The sequence below is a fragment of the Rhipicephalus sanguineus genome, chromosome 6 (assembly GCF_013339695.2).
Source record: "Rhipicephalus sanguineus isolate Rsan-2018 chromosome 6, BIME_Rsan_1.4, whole genome shotgun sequence".
NCBI classification, from domain to species: domain Eukaryota; kingdom Metazoa; phylum Arthropoda; class Arachnida; order Ixodida; family Ixodidae; genus Rhipicephalus; species Rhipicephalus sanguineus.
In genome coordinates this window covers 162,510,721-162,522,921 of record NC_051181.1, presented here as the reverse complement: position 1 = coordinate 162,522,921, position 12,201 = coordinate 162,510,721, and the positions used below count along the sequence as shown (strand labels likewise).

Below are 12,201 nucleotides of genomic sequence, written 5' to 3'. Positions count from 1 at the left end.
TGCCTTCTTTACTTCGTCGTCGTCTAGTGAGCGCTGTTTCAACAAAGCTGAAAATGCGACTGCGCTGAAATTTGCCTTCCTCCGTGCCCTTCGCACGAGCTCATTGTTGTGTTTCGGTTTCGGTTCTGTATTGCACTGTACGAATGCCATGGGTCGGTGTTGAAAAACTTTAGTTTTGAGAAGGCCAAGAAGGTGAAAAAAAATATTTTAAAAATGAAAAAGCAGCGTTGTGGGCGGCCTTCAGGCTGCCGGTTGTGGGCGCCGCTCTGGCGTTCCTGTTTTACCCAGGCGACGTGTAAATAAAAGAGTGTGTGGAGAGTACTCGTTGAGTGCGGACGTTTCTCTGCAAAGGTCTTCGCCTGCTGCTGCGCCGGGACTACCAGCACGCAACACAGCACTCATGTTTCCCGACGTATTGCCAGATGGCGTCCATATCTCACACAGCGCCTCTTCTATCGTCTTTACACGACATTTGCAGCGAAGCACGCAGATACGCGGCCAATTTTTTGTGCTGCAACACTTTGGCTCACTTGTCGAGGCGTGTAGTTGAAGTTGATGAGTGTAGACTTGTCGCCGTAATGTGCTAAACCTAGACATTGAATTAAGTTAAATATCTGCAAATCTATGCTCTCGACCTTTTCCAAAGCAAGCGTAACCGAATTATCGCTCGACTAGCTTGGTTCATCCGTGTTCAACCACGGCAAATTTTTAGGCGTAATTATCGGCCCCGACCTACAATGGGCGCTACACGTTTTCTATTTAAAAAGACGGCTAACTACCATAGCTCAGCTTCTCAAATTTCTGGTGGAATGTCGAGACACATCAATACGGTCAGTGCTGTAGCTTTACAATGCCTTACTTTTCAATTTTGCGAGATACAGCCTTCCTGTGATGGGAATTAGCTGCAGAACAAACTTGCATGCGCTCCAGGGAATACAAAATCAATTTCTAAAGACGTGCCTTGACCTTCAGAAACGTGATCTACAGCGGCAACAATGGCCATAGCGGTCATGTCATGTCAACGTGCATAGCCACTGATACTCTTAGGGCGCATATTCTACACCTTAGCCAAGTACATTCCCACCATCTACGCGTACTGGCACAAGGTGGTTTCAAACTACGCCCGCTGGCCGATTCCTACGCCCTCCGAATTGTTTGCGGCAAACGGGTGAAACAAAGTAAACTGTGGTGGAGAGCACGTGCTTGCGTGACCCATGCCAACATGTTTAGAACCCATTCTTCGCAAACGTTGACCCGGGCAATAGCAGCTGCGCGCGACCCACGCGGAATAGAAGGAAAGGAAGAGAAGAGGTGTAGATTTCGAAGAGAAAGAGGATTGTGCTCTGCAGCTGCCAGGAGAGAAAGAGAGAGGAGGAGGGCGAGGAATAAACGTTTATTGTACGAAACGGTATCGCGGTGCTAGTCCTGCTTCTACCCTAGGTGGGAGGTTTCCTCCTTTCAGGAACCCTCTGGACTTCGCTGCTTCCTAGGCCCTGGCGACGAGACGCCGTTGTTGGTCTAGTTCCTCTGAGGCGAGCTCGGCCTCCCACGTTTTCAGAAGGTCTTCGTTTTCTTGACCGGCGTTACAGGCATTCGGCGAAGGCGACGTGTGTGTGTGTGTGTGTGTGTGTGTGTGTGTGTGTGTGTGTGGTGTGTTGTGTGTGTGTGTGTGTGTGTGTGTGTGTGTGTGTGTGTGTGTGTGTGTGTGTGTGTGTGCGCGCGTGTGTGTGTGTGTGTGTGTGTGTGTGTGTGTGTGTGTGTGTGTGTGTGTGTGTGTGTGTGTGTGTGTGTGTGTGTGTGTGTGTGTGTGTGTGTGTGTGTGTGTGTGTGTGTGTGTGTGTGTGTGTGTGTGTGTGTGTTGTACGGGCACGCGAGGATCATGTGGACCAAGGTGTCAGGTACGCCACAAATTGGGCAGATATATTCGTGTAACGTTGGTTACAGCCTGTGCATTAGTATACCGTGGGTGTAAGTGTTGCTCTGAAGTCTTCTGAGTATGGTGTTGTCCTCTTTGTTGAGCTTTGAATGTGGTGGTGGGTACTCACAGCGTTCCAGCCTTTGATGTTCTAGTATTGCAGAGTATGTGATGGGTACAGACACAGCCTCTGCGGACCCAGTCCCCAGCCTCTGGAGAGCGGGAGGGGGATAGCCCGGTAGGCGTGATTGCGGGCCGGGGGGGGGGGGTGCCGCCTCGTTCTCCCTACAGCCCGTCTTGACCAGGAATCCATGTCACACAGGTGTACGGCATCGGAGTGCTTCGGCGCTTCAATATCCTGAGTGCTTGGGCAGACACATTATCTTTGGTGTAGTTTCGCATGGCTGCTTGCGAATCTGTGAAGATGACAGCTGCATCCAAGCACGTGGTGGTTGCCAGTGCGATTGCGGCCTCTTCTGCAGTTTCTGGGTTTCGAGAGCGAACTGTGACAAATGCGAGCTCTATGCCCCGAGAATCTACGATGCTCACAGCGTAGGCGTTTCTATTGCGACATTTGGCTACGTCTGTATATCCGGCGTCCGGATCATGGCTGTGATTTTGCCGTAGAACATTCACTCGGGCTTGCCTTTTCTCGTTGTGATGCGTGGGGTGCATGTTGCACGGGATCGTGCAATGCAGAAAGATTCGCGGATGTTTGGCGGAAGACGTTCTTTTCGATCCGTGTCTGTGTCGGCTACGAAAGTTTCGCCATAGTTCAGCCGCTGAAGCACTGATCTTTCAGTGGGCAAGCGCTTTAGCCGTTCTAGTTGACTAGCCTTGTGTGGTTCGGCTAGTTCCTCCCAGGTGTTGTGTACGCCCATCTTGAGAAGTTTCGCATTGGAAGCCGTGAATGGGAGCCCCAGAGCTATTTCGGTGGCCTTACGTATTAGGATGTTGAGCTTCTCCACCTCTGCTTTTTTTTCAGCGCGAGATAGGGAGTGCCGTAGGTTATTACTGTTGAGGAGAGCTTGCATCACACGTACCACGTCTTGTCGCAATTCTCCTGACGAGATGCGTTAGCTGCAATAGCGTGAGCTGTAGTCGAGAGAGTGTGACCACACCGGACCCTTCTTTGTGGATGTGGAGCCCCAGCACTCGTAAAATTTCCACTCTTGGAATGGGTTTTCCGTTGAGGGTGACGCTGGGATCGAGTTCATTGTAGGCGACTGGCCGTCCTCTCTTTCTGGACTTCAGGATGAGGTGTTCCGACTTTTAGGAAGCGCATCGGAGGCCGCATTTTTGCAAGTATACCTCTCGTTGGTATCAATCGCATCTTGTAGGCGTGTTTCTTGCGTTCCGGTATTTGAGGCCCTTGTCTATTACAGGATATCGTCTGCATAAAAAGCACGTCGTAGGTCTGGTATAGAGCCGAGGAGGCTGGGTAGTTTGATCAAGACAACGTTGAATAGCAACGGCGAAATGACCAAACCCTGCCGGAGTACCTCTGCTCGGCGCAAAGTGTCGCTGCGGAGGTTGTAATTCCCACTCTGGCCTTGTGGTCCGTGAGAAAATTCCTCACGTAGTTGTATATTCCGTGACCCGTAGTCCAGGTGTTCGACATTGCAGACGATAGCGCCGTGACTGACGTTGTAAAAAGCTCCCTTTATATCGATGGCTAGAATTGAAGATTTGCTTTTGGTGCTCAGGCGATCGGTATGGTCTTGAGCAGAAGGAATATGTATTGTGTTGATAGGTGTTGCCTAAATCCGAACATTGTGTTCGGAAAATATCCCGTCTTCGAGGTACGGAGTAGCCAGTTGTGTACCATGTGCTCGAATAGTTTCCCTACGCACGAGGTAAGGGAAACTGGTCGCAGGTTCTCGATGCTGAAGGGCTTGTTGGGTTTGGGGATCATGTTGATCTCCGAGTGCTTCCAGGTAGCCGGTATTTCTCCGCTCTCCCAGCATTCATTGAAATACTGGAGTAGGGCTTCGGTGGCCTTCATCGGAAGGTTCCGGAGATGCTTGCTGATAATGTGATCCTTGCCTGGGCTGGTATTTCTGGTGAGTGTAGACAGTGCTGCGCAGAGTTCAGCCTGCGTAAAGGGTTCGTCAAGTTCGTGGTTTCTTTTTCCACTGTAGGCTCTGTCGTGTGCGGTCGTGGTTATGGGCGGGTCTCCACACAGCTTCTTCTGAACTACTCGAAGGAGGTTCTCCTCTGATCCTGCGTAGTTGTGTACCAGCCTGCAGAGGTTTTGTCGCTGCTGCGTCCTTGTAGGTTCGTTGTCTACAAGAGCGCGAAGGATGTGCCACGCGTTCTTCGTGTTTGGAGTTCATTGTAGTGCGTTGCAGAATGCATACCAGTTCTGTCTTCCTAGCCCCTCCGCATATTGTTGCGCTTGTTCAGTGAGCAGGGCGATTCTCTTCTTGAGCTGCTTATTTAGCTTCTGTCTCTTCCATCTCCTGAGAATAGATCTGCTGGCTTCCCAGAGATAAGGAAAGTGCGTGTCAACGGCTTCCTCATACAGCTGGATTCCCTTGGTGCGACGTCCTGCCATGTCGAGGACCTTCGTCATCCAGTCGTCTGTCCTCGGTGGTGTTCTCAACATTTAGATCATCTCTGAATAATTTCCACTCCGTCATTTGGGCAGTGCCTATCCTGGCGGGCGTGGGAGTGTGAGCTGCGGTTAATTGGATGATATGGTGGTCGCTGCCTAGGGTTGCTGGGAGACGGCTCCACTTTGCCGAACGCACGTTTAGCATGAACGTGAGACTCGGGTTTGTGTCTCCGGAGACAGTGTTACCTACCCTGGTTGTCTGGAGTGGATCGTTCCAAGGAGTTAGTCTGTGCTGCTGAGCAGTGTTGTGTACACGGGCGCCTTTCTTTGTGGTAGTATAGTAGCTCCAAACTGTCTGAGGTGCGCTCAAGTCGCCCATTATAACGCCTTGATGACAATCGGTGCGTAAAGAAAGTTCATTCGTACAAGGATAAGAGATGTTTCTCGTAGGGTTTCGTTTTAGCTGTTTCCTTCTCGGGCACAGGTTCGCCCAACCTACTTTAGTTCATTAAAGTGTGTTTTCGAACTGTGCTTTACAATATTTACCTGCAAAGAGGCCGCATGCAGCATTCAACCACATCATGGCTGCCAATCGTACATCAGTGCCCTTAAAACTATACGTCTGCGGTAAGACCATCCTCGCCTTTATGGTGCCTACATCGACCCAAAGTGCGCCTTAAAATACTGAGAATCACGACGAAAACAAGAATGTCACCGGTTTCCCTCAAACAGCCCACACAACTCCAGTTACATAAGGAACGCAGTGGTCGTATGTATACGTATGTACACTGATGGTTCAGTTATAAGGCTAGACGCTCAATTGATGTCGTGAACCTTGGAGGACGCTTGAGCCTCGCCTTCAAGAGTAGAAAGTGATAGCGTAATCTGACACTGTTCGCGTCGCCTTCTCAATCGCTAGCCTGGCTTCGCTTCTCGGTGGACACCTAAACCGTGCCGCAAGGATAGGAACGTCTGTGAGCCTGTAAACGGTCCCTTTCAAACTATCCTATAATGCCTACTGCAAGTACAGTTTCGAAGTTCCTACTACGACATAATTCTTCCTTTTGCGAGCTGGTGAGGTACCTGCTACGCATCCGTAAGGCAACGCGCGCACCTGTGCAGCTGTGCACGTTGTTGATGCTGTTGTTGATAGCGATAATTAATTATGCCTGTGTGCTTTGCAATTGGTGGGCCTTTAAACCCATAACTTATTGCGCAATTCACGTGTTTTGACGCCTGGTGTGATTCTACGCTTATGCTACGCAATATTACATGTGTTACGAGTCTCTCCGCACTATATAACATTCATATAGTGTTTTTCTTTTTTGAATCAATTTCGAGCACGGGCGTGGCTCTGTGTTAAAACACCTGCTTGCCACGCAGAAGTACTCGGTTCGATTCCCACTCGAACGGAAGATTTTTTATTATTTCTTTGCATGTATCTCGAATTTTCTCTCACGGACAACGCTGATTTTTTTCGCTCACAACCAACGCCGCTGACGCCGAGGCGGACGCTGGAATTTCTGTGAAACGAGCTCTTTAACGCTATTGCGTAAATAATTCCGGCAAGATCTGTCACAATTCCACTCAAAATGTTTCACGCAACACGCACTACAGCTGCTGAACTAGTAGCGCTCAGTGCAGACTTTGTCATAGAAGAACCACCTAATCAATGGTCGATCTCCTGTGATTGCAAAACAGCCTATCAAAGCTTACTCTCCGCTTTATGTCAAGGCTCAGATGAGCGGCTCGTTGCAGAAATCACATATGGCTGATTAATCTGAAAACCCGCTTCATTCTTGAAGAAAACAACGTAAGTCGTTAACAATTCGACAGAACCGGCACATGAAAGCCTACCGGCCTCCCTTCAAGCCGAAGACTGCGGATACGTGGAGACCTCAGTTCTGCTTGCACCCCACTTCGTAGCTCGTATATACCGTTCTTCAAGCTGCAGCGCTCACAAGCCCTCTAGAGCACCAATACCGCATGAACTCAGCACACAACATTCTGCTCATAAGCACATCGGACTCGGAAAGCACCGAAGCGCACCATCGAACTAAAATTACCAAGATGGATGACCGCAGGTATAGAGTGGCAACCCACATCACGGATCCACGCAAATTTGCTGAGAGGTCATTTCTATAATTCCTGTAGACCACACAGCTGAAACCATCATGTGAAGTCTACTGGACTAGGACAGAGCTTCGTGTTGTCCGCTAAGTCACTGTGAGCCGGTAAATAAAACAGAAGTTCGCTTAGTCGCAACCGCGTCGTGCGTCTGCCTCGTAAATACGGAGACAACGGAAGCAGTCGAGGGAAACAATGGCGTCTCCTATGGAATCGTCGTGAAAAACGTCAACACCGCACAAACCGTAGGCTTATAATAAAAAGAATTGACTAGAGAAATAAGTAAGCAAAAATCTAACTTGAAGTTTGCTTTATTCTGTGCTGCTGTGCGTGGCCGATTTCACAAAGCATGTGTGCTTCACTGTCGTGAAATAAAGCATACGCTCACCAAATTGTAAAAATTACGCGGAGCCTCTCTGAAGGGTAGCGTTTGTTCGTTCGACTTGCTTTTGCTGCTGCAACGGCTGTTTTCTGTAGCGACTGTTTGTTTTTTTGTTTTGTTTTTACCATTCATTCTTTTTTTTCCTTCCCCCTCTTTTTCATCATTCTATTACCCTTTCCCATTCCTCCGTCGTAGGGTAGCCAATCGGACACTTTTCCGGTTAACCTCCCTGCTTTCTTCTTCTCTGTTCCCTTCTATCCTAGTCTTGTGTTTCGCATTCTACATTCCTCCCACAAATGTGCAGTCTTCTGGTTCCTCCTTGAGACCATCGTGGACTCCTTGTTCTTGTTTTCTTTTGTGTGTGTTTTGCCCCAACACACTGAGCACATGCCTATACGGGTGCCGAAGTTCTTGGGAAGATGAAAGCTTGAAGAGATGAAAGGTTCGTGAGCACGGGGTGTTGCGAACGTTTCGAAAAGCGGTCTTGTCTTCTTCAACTTGTAGAACACAAGACGGCTTGTCGAAATGTTGGCTTCAGCGACACCCCGTGCTCACAAATTTTCCATCTCTTTATGGGTGCCACAGCATGACAGGTAATCATGCGCCATTATTGCGCTACACGTGCCAGCTGCTGTCAAGCGTGTTGCGCACTTCCTTCAAGCGTGTGCGCACAACTGGCTTAAGCTGCCAGTTGTTCGCACAGGGTGTTGCGGAAGTGCGCAACACCGAGCCGCGGGTATTGAACAGTATCCGGATTCGGCCAACATTTGTCTTTAAAAGAACGGGCAGGTTTCTTTTGTTGTTTTTTTTTGTTTGTTTTTTTTTTGTGACGATTCACCAAATGATGTTACGCATCAAATTTTGCTATAGAAATCTGACTACTGGGGCCCCCTTTACAAGAATGCCTTATTCGCAACAAACAACGAAACGACATTATCATTATTATGCAGTGATTTCGAATGCTATTATAATTAAGAACAAACAGCCGCGTGAACTCGGGGCTCACTGGGTGATGATCACCGCGTCGCATCGCTAGTAAACCCTGTGTACAGTGTACATCCTTGCCAGTTTGTGCACACGCTGAGAGTACACGTGTCCCTCATTGTGGCACCGAGTAGTAACAATGGCTCGGCTGTCCCCTAAACGGTTGTTTTTCCTTATCTGCACCATGGTCACTAAACCTTCCGACGCCCTAAAACCATGGCACAAACAGCATGTATAGTCAAGCGTTTGCAACGCTCGTAGCTGTGGTCACAAAACAAAGCGTTTCGTCAATATGTTTTTTTTTTTCTGTAAACAATGCACCGTTTAATTTTCTTTCTCTCTTTGTAAAGAAGCTAATGCACGCGATGATGCTTGGAGAACAAAACAACAGTTGATAGCTTCCATAAGTATACCCACACATTACATCAATGACCAAGGTGACTAATGATTACCAGCTATCTAAGCCGGTTTCGTGGAATCGCACAAAGTCCACTATAATGTAAATTACTGCTGAGGTAGCTTTCCATTTCAGTCAAGAACAACCGAGGGTGTATTCGGCAAACAAGAAATTATTGACGGCCTTCATCCCGTTTAGTTAGAGACAGAGGGGCAATAATACAGCACACGTCAATATCATAAGGTTGGCTAGCTGAAATATAAAATTATGGTGGCAGAACAAAATACACGTTACTTAAGCTGTGAAGTTATTAAATACCAAGTTATTTAAGTTGTTCGTATTCTGGATGTTTTTTCGCCCCACGAAAGAATATGGCAGAGACTTAAAAATTTTAAGCGGCTATATGAAATTCTCAAAGCGAGAAAGCAACGTATTCAACTCTAACCAAGAAAACATACGCGGCACTGGAGCACAAATAAAAATATATTTGTTATATTAACCACACGCCTTAACATGTCATCAAATCCAAATATACAGATGCTTATATACAGGTGGTGACCGTTTCGCGGATCGATATTATAAGTTGACATTGGTGTGCCATTGACAAAGTTGAAGAAGACTCCATCGAAAATGAAAAGAGGTTAAAACAGGACGGTTCTTTGCAAGAGAACAAGAATGACTCAAAACGGCTGTCCAGACTTAAATTTAAGTCTAAACATGCACAGCTAGAAATGCTGAATATGGACCCATCTTGACTTTACCGACGCCAAAGGCAAGAAATGCCAGCAAATTTTGATAGGCTAATGAAGCTATCACCTACCTTTATATTCGGCAATAAATAACTTGCGAGGACACTCTTTTGAAAACAACGAAGTATTATGCAAATATACCAAGCAACATATATACCGGGTCAAACATAGTTCGAGTGAAAAACGACTTTCCCGGTGCAATATTTTCTGGCAATGTGAATGTTTTTCCATCATATATAACAAAAACAGTAAAGAAAAACGAAGCAACAATGAGCCAGCTGCATATATAATCATTATTTGAAGAATGTTTGAAATTTTTGTTTTTGTTTTTCAGAAGGCGCCGCAATTCCTTTTCTCAGGCGGGTTTAATAACCTTTGAAACCGTTCCCACCAATTATGCTAGATTCTGACGTGTCAGAATGAAACATCTAGCCCGTCACGTAACGCTCGACGTGTGTAATTCACCCACGTCCACGCCTGCATACCATGAACGCTAATCTTCAACTACTTATCCCGTTCAACCTATCAGAATGTCATTTTACCTTGCTGGTCTACCTATGGCTTGGAGTGGCATTCTCTAATGCATATTTATTCACTAGTGGAATGGCTGATAGCCCATTATGTGAACTCTGCTGGGTGCAGCGAAACGATCGGGCATCCTTCTCTGCGAGTGCACCTGCTTTAACACCGAAAGAGCAGCCCTCTCAGCCAGCACTAGGCCAGCTGGACAACCGCCAAGTCACACAAAACAAAATCTGAGGGCACTGGCCTCCTGACTTCAACGCCGACTCGCTATGAGGGTGTTGCTGCGGTTTCTTAGGTAAACCGGACTGAAGGACACATTGTGGCTGTTCACTGACAATCTTGGCGTGTAGTTCTTGGACAGTGCTAACGCCATAACTTTGCAGTGTCATCACAGGCTCTCTTCGCCACTTTCATTCTTTAACACCCCGGTTCCCTTCGCAAGTATAGGAGCCAACCGGAGATTTCCTATGGTTAACCTCCCTGTGTTTCCTTTACCCTTAATTCTTTTTACGACGTGTCAGAATTTCCCACCGCAGGGATCATACTGGTACACAAGAAGTCCGTACACGTGCCGCTGTGCTGCGCCGTCGCGACGCGCAGTCGTTAAACAAGACAGTCACGCGTGCCAAAACTTGTCTCCTATTTCGCTTTGGAAGCGTTGCTATTTTGGAGGCCGCCGCATCCTGTACCACCCCGCTCGCCGTCTGTTCTGCTGCAGCACTGCTTTTCCACACTGCTGCACGAACGTCACGCACAACGCCTCCGGGAGAAAAATGGCGCCACCGCAGGTAAATGCGAGGCGATAGCCTACGGCTTTAGGAACTCGTTCTTAGCCGCAGTCAAGGAAGTCTAAAAGATAATTGCTGGCGTGGAAGTTGCCGTAGCTTCTCACCAGTAACGCTGAAGCCGGTACTTGTCCCTCCTTTACCTCAGAATGAGAGCCTTGACAGGTTGTACCCGCCTACAGATGCAGCGCGTTTGCTATGCTAATGTACGTACATGGTATGTTAACCATAAAATAAGAGGTCGCTGTTCCCGACGAACGTAATACATCCACATGACTAGACGTCATCTCTGGAAAAGTTTCTCAAAGTGCTCATGTTTCTTAATTAAGCCAGTAACACAAAAAGGCACGTTCAGTAGTATCTTTCGGGAACAGTCAGGCGTCTTAAACTTGCGGCGCGTGAGAAAAAAGCGCTGCTTTCTTTCTTCGCCTTAGAACGATGTTTCATTGCGCCCTCGTAAGATGGCAGGGGTACGATCTCACTTTCGGAATCTAGTTTCCACTCCAGCATTTTTTTTTACAAAACCTTATTGGCCGTAGTCGGCGTTGATCATGGGCATATTTACTGTTGGGCAGACTGACACGATAGCGAGAAGCAAGAATGCATGTGTTGTCGCTTCTGTTTTCATCTGACGCGCGGCGCTATAACAGCTCCAGAATTTCGTTTTATGTCGTTCTTTTCAGCTGATAATGCCACCCATGCAAAGTAGGAGCACCAAGTATTCACATACATGTGACATTCAGTAAGGTGCACGAATCCATCGCGTTAGCGAGAGCCGCTGGAGTTTTTAATTTCACAGAAAGAAGAAGCGCAAAAAAGTGCGCACTGCTAGAAGTACTGGAATATAAGTATTTGGGAGTCCTCTACACTTGAAACTTGTGCTGGGGCAAGTATATCAAAGACAAAGTATATCAAAGACGGTCTGATACCGTGAAAGCTAAATTAGGGCTTTGTTCGATTGACTGACCGCTTACACACTTACTTTTATCGGTGCAAGCTGGCGTGAGACTTACTTAAACTCGATAAATATGTACATTCAGTCAATTGTTCAGTCTGTACATATTCCTATACCTTAGTTTGTGAACCCAAAATTAAATATATTGATCATTTTACGGACGTCAGTATACATGCGAGTGCTTTTCGCAGTTCCTTGACGTTTTTTTTTTATTTGGGTTTCGAAGTAATAACAATAATAGCCATTTGTGCTAAGAAACTCCACCTCACTTTATTATCTCAAAACCAGTCGAAGTATGCTACGACATAAAGCGTGGATACATGAAAGTGATTAATCCTGGTTCTCCGGACGTTTTCAGCCTGACGGACGATCTTTTCCACTCCGTAAAAGTGTCGATTGGTAGGTGGTAACATAGTACTGCAGTACTCTGTTAATGATGAGTGTTGGGGTTTAACGTCCCAAAACCACGATATGGTCATGAGGGACGCCGTAGTGGAGGGCTCCGGAAATTTTGATCACCTGGGGTTCTTTAACGTGCACCTAAATCTAAGTACACAGGGCCTCAAGCATTTCCGCCTCCACATAAAATGTCGGCCGCCACGGCCGAGGTTCGATCCCGCGACCTTCGGGTCAGCAGTCGAGCACCATAACCGCTAGACTACCGTGGCGGGTAGCAGTACTCCGTTGTCTCTGCACGTCGAAAGGATCTAGATAACGTAAGTTTAAAATATTCAGAACTAGAGTTTGTTTGCATCGCTCCTTAACGCGAACAATACGGCCGTTTCGTAAACGGCCGACAGGAAGTGCGTGGCCAGAACGATCAGA

At 47.3% G+C, this 12,201-nt stretch overlaps 1 protein-coding gene across 1 annotated transcript in view; it reads left to right on the top strand.

The window, feature by feature from the left end:
* Positions 1-10,268: 10,268 nt before the first annotated feature.
* The window catches only part of LOC119396950 (multidrug resistance protein MdtG), a 43,422-nt gene continuing 41,489 nt past the window's right edge, over positions 10,269-12,201 (top strand). Inside the window, exon 1 of the mRNA XM_037664346.2 lies at positions 10,269-10,424. The gene's annotated coding sequence lies outside the window, so the exon portion shown is untranslated. The remainder of the gene's footprint in view (positions 10,425-12,201) is intronic.